Source organism: Vidua macroura, unplaced genomic scaffold (genome assembly GCF_024509145.1).
Source record: "Vidua macroura isolate BioBank_ID:100142 unplaced genomic scaffold, ASM2450914v1 whyUn_scaffold_190, whole genome shotgun sequence".
NCBI lineage: Eukaryota > Metazoa > Chordata > Aves > Passeriformes > Viduidae > Vidua > Vidua macroura.
Genome location: NW_026530574.1, coordinates 35,754 through 43,884, shown reverse-complemented (window position 1 = coordinate 43,884; position 8,131 = coordinate 35,754). Strand labels below are relative to the sequence as shown.

Below are 8,131 nucleotides of genomic sequence, written 5' to 3'. Positions count from 1 at the left end.
GTGTCTGGGAGTGTCCGGGAGTGTCTGGGAGTGTCCGGAGTGTCCGGAGTGTCCGGAGTGTCCGCGGTGTCCGGTGGTGTCCGGAGTGTCCGCAGGGTCCGGGAGCTGCGGGAGCCGAGCCGGGAATGGCCGGGGGGGCCCCGAGAGCCGGGAAAAGCCGCGGGCCGGCCCCGCCCCCGCCAAGGGCGTTTCAAGGGGAGCAGGAGGAGGAGGAGGAGGAGGAGGAGGAGGAGGAGAACCGGGAAAGCACCGGGCACCCCTCCCCCACCGCCCTTTGCACCCCAAACCGGAACAAGGAACCCTAAAATCTGCACTGCAACCCGAAAATCTGCACTGGAACCCTAAAATCTGCACTGGAACCCTAAAATCTGCACTGGAACCCTAAAATCTGCACTGTGCACCCCAAATCTGAATGTGGGACCCTAAAATCTGCACTGTGCACCCCAAATCTGAATGTGGGACCCTAAAATCTGCACTGTGCACCCCAAATCTGAACAGGAACCCTAAAATCTGCACTGTGCACCCCAAATCTGAACAAGGAGCCCTAAAATCTGCACTGGAACCCTAAAATCTGCACTGTGCACCCCAAATCTGAACAGGAACCCTAAAATCTGCACTGTGCACCCCAAATCTGAACAAGGAGCCCTAAAATCTGCACTGGAACCCTAAAATCTGCACTGTGCACCCCAAATCTGAACAGGAACCCTAAAATCTGCACTGGAACCCGAAAATCTGCACTGTGCACCCCAAATCTGAATGTGGGACCCTAAAATCTGCACTGTGCACCCCAAATTCCACTTTTTTACCCCAAATTCTGCCTTTTTTTTGCCCCAAATTCAACTTTTTTACTCCCAAGTCTGATTTTTGCACCCCAAATTTTGATTTCTTCACACCAAAATTTGATTTTTGCACCCCAAATCTGCTTTTTGCACCCTAAAATTCCACTTTTTCACCCCAAAATTCCATTTTTTACCCCCAAATCCGCCTTTTTTACCCCAAATTCTGCCTTTTTTACCCCAAATTCCACTTTTTTTACTCCCAAATCTGCTTTTTGCACCCCAAAATTCGACTTTTTCACCCCAAAATGTGACTTTTGCACCTCGAAATCTGAATGTGGGACCCTAAAATCTGCACTGTGCACCCCAAATTCAACTTTTTTACCCCAAATTCTGCCTTTTTTTTGCCCCAAATTCCACTTTTTTACTCCCAAGTCTGATTTTTGCACCCCAAAATTTGACTTTTTCACACCAAGATTTGACTTGTGCACCCCAAATCTGATTTTTGCACCCTAAAATTCGACTTTTTCACCCCAAAATTCCTTTTTTACCCCCAAATCCGCCTTTTTTACCCCCAAATTCCACTTTTTCTACTTCCAAATTCCACTTTTTGTACTCCCAAATCTGCTTTTTGCACCCCGAAATTCGACTTTTTCACACCAAAATTTGACTTTTGCACCTCGAAATCTGCATTGGAACCCTAAAATCTGCACTGTGCACCCCAAATTCAACTTTTTTACCCCAAATTCTGCCTTTTTTTGCCCCAAATTCCACTTTTTTACTCCCAAGTCTGATTTTTGCACCCCAAAATTTGACTTTTTCACACCAAGATTTGACTTGTGCACCCCAAGTCTGATTTTTGCACCCTAAAATTCGACTTTTTCACCCCAAAATTCCATTTTTACCCCAAAATCCGCCTTTTTTACCCCAAATTGTGCCTTTTGCACCCCCAAATTCCACTTTTTTACTCCCAAATCCGATTTTTGCACCCCAAAATTCGACTTTTTCACACCAAAATTTGACTTTTGCTCCCACAATCAGTCTTTTCCATCTTTAATTTCGACTTTTTCATCCCAAAATTCAGTTTTTTACCCCAAATCCACCCTTTTTCACCCCAAAATCTGCCTTTCGCACCCCCAAATTCAACTTTTTCTCTCACAAATCCAACATTTGCGCCCCAAATTCGACTTTTTCACCCCAAAATTCCACTTTTTTCACCCCAAATCCGCCTTTTGCACCCCAAAATGTGACTTTTTCACTCACAAATCGGACTTTTTTTACCCAAAATCCGCCTTTTGCAGCCCCATTTTTTACTTCAGCACCCCAAATTCGTGTTTTTCACCCCAAAATCTGCCCTTTTCACCCCCAAAACTGCGATTTTCACCTCGAATTTGACACTTTCTGCCCCAAATCTGACATTTTTTGCCTCAAATTCACCCCGTTCTGCCCCAAAATCTCCCTCCAGACCTCAACCTCAGCTTTTTTAGTCCTAAATTTGCATTTTTTTGCCCCAAATCAGCCCCTTTTTGCCTCATTTTTTGCCCAGTTCTGCCCCAAAATCAGCTTTTTTTACTCCCAAATTTGCCCCTCAGGCACCAAAAATCTGCCTTTTTTTCACCTCAGTATTGACTTTTTCACCCCCAAATTCTCCCATTTTCACCTCAGAATTTCTCCCCCTCACCCCAAAATCTGCATTTCCCCCACCCAAAACTGCTCCAGCCCCTCAAAAATCTTCTTTTTCACCCCCAAAATCCGCAGCCAGACACCAAAATCCGATTTTTTTACCTCACAATTTTCTCCCCAGATCCCAATATTTCCCTTTTCACCCACAAATCTGCATTTTTTTAACCTCAGGATCTCCTCCCAACCACTAAATCTGCACTTTTCACACCAAAATTTGCACTTTTCACCTCAGAATTTCCTACCACGCCCCCCAAATTTGCCTTTTTTTACCTCAAAATCCACCCCAGACCCCAAAATCTGCACTTATCACCTCAAAATCTGCTCCCTCTGCCTCAGGATTTCCTTCCAACACCCCAAATTTGCATTTTTTTTACCTCAAAATTTGCATTTTTACCTGAAAATCTGCACTTTTTACCTCAAAATCTGCACTTTTCACCTCAAAATCTGCACTTTTCACCTCAAAATCTGCACTTTTTTACCTCAAAATCTACACTTTTTACCTCAAAACCTGCACTTTTTACTTCAGGATTTCCTCCCAAACTCCAAAATTCACAATTTAACCTCAAAATCTGCACTTTTCTCCTCAAAACCTCCTCTTTTTTACCTCAGGATTTCCTCCCAACCCCCCAGTTTGCCCTTTTCACCCCAAAATCTGCATTTTTACCCCAAAAATCTGCATTTTCACCTCAAAATCTGCATTTTCAGCTCAAAAATCTGCTTTTTTACCTCACAATCTCCACTTTTTACCTCACGATTTCCTCACCCACCACAAAGTCTGCCCCGGATCACAAAATCTGCACTTTTCACCTCAAAATCTGCACTTTTCACCACAAAATCTGCACTTTTCACCTCAAAATCTGCACTTTTCACCTCAAAATCTGCACTTTTCACCTCAAAATCTGCACTTTTCACCTCAAAATCTGCACTTTTTACTTCAGATTTTCCTGCCAAATTCCAAATTTCCCAATTTTAACCTCAAAATCTGCACTTTTCTCCTCAAAACCTCCTCTTTTTACCTCATGGTTTCCTCACCCACCACATATTGTGCCCCGGATCCCAAAATCTGCACTTTCCACCTCAAAATCTGCACTTTTTACCTCAAAACCTGCATTTTTCACCTCAAAAAATGCATTTTTTACTTCAAAATTTCCTGCCAAACTCCAGAATTCCCAACTTTAACTTAAAAATCGCTTTTCTTACCTCACAATCTCCACTTTTTACCTCACGTTTTCCTCACTCACCACAAAATCTGCCCCGGATCCCAAAATCTGCACTTTTCACCTCAAAATCTGCACTTTTCACCACAAAATCTGCACTTTTTACTTCAGATTTTCCTGCCAAATTCCAAAATTCCCAATTTTAACCTCAAAATCTGCACTTTTCTCCTCAAAACCTCTTCTTTTTACCTCACGGTTTCCTCACCCACCACAAAATCTGCCCCGGATCCCAAAACCTGCACTTTTCACCTCAAAATCTGCACTTTTCACCTCAAAAAATGCATTTTTGACTTCAAAATTTCTTCCCAAATTCCAAAATTGCCAATTTTAACCTCAAACTCGCTTTTTTAACCTCAAAATTTCCACTTTTTACCTCACGATTTCCTCACCCACCACAAAATCTGCCTCAGACCCCAAAATCTGCACTTTTCACCTCAAAATCTGCACTTTTTACCTCAAAATCTGCACTTTTGACTCCAGAATTTCCTCCCAAACACCAAAATTTCCCAATTTTAACTCCAAAATCGCTTTTCTTACCTCACAATCTCCACTTTTTACCTCACGATTTCCTCACCCACCACAAAATCTACCCCGGATCCCAAAATCTGCACTTTTCACCTCAAAATCTGCACTTTTCACCTCAAAATCTCCACTTTTGACTCCAGAATTTCCTCCCAAACACCAAAATTCCCAATTTTAACTTCAAAATCGCTTTTCTTACCTCACAATCTCCACTTGTTACCTCACGATTTCCTCACCCACCACAAATTCTGCCCCGGATCCCAAATCCTGCACTTTTCACCTCAAAACCTGCACTTTTCACCTCAAAAAATGCATTTTTTACTTCAAAATTTCCTGCCAAACTCCAGAATTCCCAATTTTAACTCCAAAATCGCTTTTCTTACCTCACAATCTCCACTTTTTACCTCACGATTTCCTCACCCACCACAAAATCTGCCCCGGATCCCAAAACCTGCACTTTTCACCTCAAAACTTGCACTTTTCACCTCAAAACTTCCTGCCGAACTCCAAAATTGCCGATTTTAACCTCAAATTCACTTTTCTTACCTCACAATCTCCACTTTTTACTTCACGATTTCCTCACCCACTACAAAACGTGCCCTGGTTCCCAAAATCTGCACTTTTAACCTCAAAACCTGCACTTTTCACCTCAAAAAATGCATTTTTGACTTCAAAATTTCTTCCCAAATTCCAAAATTGCCAATTTTAACCTCAAACTCGCTTTTTTAACCTCAAATTTTCCACTTTTTACCTCACGATTTCCTCACCCACCACAAAATCTACCCCGGATCACAAAATCTGCACTTTTCACCTCAAAATCTGCACTTTTCACCTCAAAATCTGCACTTTTTACTTCAGATTTTCCTGCCAAATTCCAAATTTCCCAATTTTAACCTCAAAATCTGCACTTTTCTCCTCAAAACCTCTTCTTTTTACCTCATGGTTTCCTCACCCACCACAAAATCTGCCCTGGATTCCAAAATCTGCACTTTTCACCTCAAAAATCTGCACTTTCCACCTCAAAATCTGCACTTTTAACCTCAAAACCTGCACTTTTCACCTCAAAAAATGCATTTTTTACTTCAAAATTTCCTGCCAAACTCCAGAATTCCCAATTTTAACTCCAAAATCGCTTTTCTTACCTCACAATCTCCACTTTTTACCCTCACGTTTTCCTCACCCACCACAAAATCTGCCCCGGATCCAAATCCTGCACTTTTCACCTCAAAACCTGCATTTTTTACTTCAGATTTTCCTCCCAAATTCCAAAATTCCAATTTTAACCTCAAAATCTGCACTTTTCTCCTCAAAACCTCCTCTTTTTACCTCATGGTTTCCTCACCCACCACATATTGTGCCCCGGATCCCAAAATCTGCACTTTTTCACCTCAAAACCTGCACTTTTCACCTCAAAACCTGCACTTTTAACCTCAGGATTTCCTCCCAAACACCAAAATTCACAATTTTTAACCTCAAAATCGCTTTTCTTACTTCAAAATCTCCACTTTTTACCTCACGATTTCCTCACCCACCACAAAATCTGCCTCAGACCTCCAAATTTGCACTTTTCACCCCAAAATCTGCACTTTTCACCTCAAAACCTGCACTTTTTTTTTTCCTTCAGGATTGCCCTCTGCCCCCAAACCCCTCATTTTCACCCAAAATCCACTTTTTTACCTCAAACCCCCGCACTTTTTTAACCTCCAAACCTGCGCCTTTCCCCTCACGACTTCCTCCAACCGCCCAAAACGTTCCCCCGGACGCCCAAAATTTCGCCTTTTTCCCCCTCTAATTCCGCCCTTTCAGCCCAAATCCCGCCTTTTCCACGCCAGACTGAGCCCGTTTCCCTCACAGTTCCCCGCCCGGCCCCAAATTCGCCCTTTTTCACCCAAAATTCCGCCCCCCCCCCAACCTGGGCTCCGCTGAGGCGCTCTCGAGGCGTGGGCGGTGCTTGCGATGATTACGTCACCGCATGCCCGCCCCCGAGTGGGCGGAGCCTTAAAAGGGCAACGCCGCGAGCTGAGTCACGGTGGGGCCCACCGGGGGGTTTGGGGTCCCGGGGGGGATTTTGGGGTTCCCGGGGGGATTTTGGGGGGTCCCGAAGGGATTTTGGGGTTTCTGACGGATTATCCTGCGAGTTTTGCGGTGCCTCAGGAGGTTTGGAGTTCAGGGGGGGTCGTTTTTGGGGTACGAGGGGGAGATTTTGGGGGTTCAGGGTCAGTTTTTGGGGCATCCCTTGTGGGGTTCAGGGGTAATTTTTGGGGTTCAGGGGGCTCCATTTTGGGGTTCTTGGGGTCAGTTTTGGGGTTCCCGGGGGGATTTTGGGGTCCAGGGGCAGTTTGGGGCTTCAGGGTGGGAATTTTGGGCTTCCCGGGGGGCATTTTTGGGGTTCGGGGACATTTTTGGGGTTCTGAGTCAATTTTGGGGGGCCAGGATCAGTTTTGGGGTGCGGGGGGTCAGTTTGGGGGCTCAGGGTCAGTTTTGGGGTGCCCGAGATCAATTTGGGGTCTCGGCTCAGGTTTAGGGGGGTGGATTTTGGCCTCCGGGGCAGTTTTGGGGTTCAGGAGGATTTTTGGGGGGTGTCCCAGCCCCATTCCGGGAGGAATTTTTGGGTTTCGGGGTCATTTTTGGCTTTGGGAGGGATTTGGGGACAATCCCGGGGGGTTTTTGGGGTCCGGGGAGGGATTTGGGGACAATCCCGGGAGATTTTTGGGGTCCGGGGGATTTTTGGGGACAATCTCCCCCCCTCCCCAGGCGGATTTTGGGGAATTTTTGGGGTCTCTCTCCTCCCCCAGGCAGATTTTGGGGGATTTTGTGTTATTTTTGGGTCTCTCTCCCTCCTCAGGCGGATTTTGGGTTATTTTGGGTTATTTTTGGGGTCTCTCCCTCCCAGGCATATTTTAGGGGATTTTTGGGCTCTCCCCCCCCACCAAGCAGATTTTTGGGTTATTTTTGGGGTCTCTCCCTCCCAGGCGGATTTTTGGGTTATTTTTGGGGTCTCTCCCTCCCCAAGCAGATTTTGGGGAATTTTTGGGGTCCCTCCCTCCCAGGCGGATTTTTGGGTTATTTTTGGGGTCTCCCTCCCTCCCAGGCGGATTTTTGGGTTATTTTGGGGTCTCCCTCCCTCCCCAAGCAGATTTTGGGTTATTTTGGGGTCTCTCCCTCCCAGGCGGATTTTTGGGTTATTTTGGGGTCTCCCTCCCTCCCCAAGCAGATTTTGGGGGATTTTCGGCACCTTTCGGCTCTCTCTCCCCCGCAGAGCGCTTGGGGCTATTTTTGGGGCTCTTTTCGGGGTTTTTTGGGGCTCACTCACCGTGGGGTGTTCCGGGGGCGGCGCGGGGGGCTCCGGGGGCTCCCCCTTATATCGGGGTGGGGGGGGGGGACCCCCCCCGTGACCTTCTCGGGTCCCCTTTGGCCCTTTCGGGAGCCCAAAATAGCCCCGCCCCTCCCCCACCCCTGCGCGCCCGCGCTGGGGGAGGGGTGAGGCCGCCCCTCCCCCCCCCCAGCCGATTTTGGGGACCCCCCCCCTTTATTTAACCCCCGATTTTGGGGGTTTCCCCCCCGTTTTGGGGACTCCTTTTGGCCCCTCCCCCCATTTTTGGGGACCCCCCCCTCCCAATTCCCCAATTTTTGGGACCCTCCCCCCGCTTTTTTTTTTTTTTTTTTTTTTTTGGGGGGGTCCCCGCCCCTAATTTTGGGGTTCCCTTTTTACCCCTCCCCCATTTTGGGGTACAATCCCCCACCCCCTGTTTGCCCCTCCCCCCCCCATTTCGGGACCCCTCCCCCAAATTTTTCGGACCCCAAATTTGGCCCCTCCCCCTTTTTAGGACCCTAAATTTTGGGCCCCTGCCCCTTTTTAGGACCCTAATTTTGGCCCTCCCCCTTTTTGGGACCCCAAATTTGGCCCCTCTCCCTTTTTAGGACCACAAATTT

The 8,131-nt window shown here is 46.7% G+C and overlaps 1 long non-coding RNA gene across 1 annotated transcript; it reads right to left on the bottom strand.

The window, feature by feature from the left end:
- Window positions 1-11: 11 nt before the first annotated feature.
- LOC128802813 (uncharacterized) lies at window positions 12-6,173 on the bottom strand. The gene is made up of 4 exons (XR_008435577.1): window positions 6,111-6,173; window positions 2,981-2,999; window positions 2,854-2,874; window positions 12-105 (listed from the first exon to the last, which is right to left on the bottom strand). It is a non-coding gene; the product is annotated as an uncharacterized LOC128802813 (long non-coding RNA).
- Between the last annotated feature and the right edge of the window lie 1,958 nt (window positions 6,174-8,131).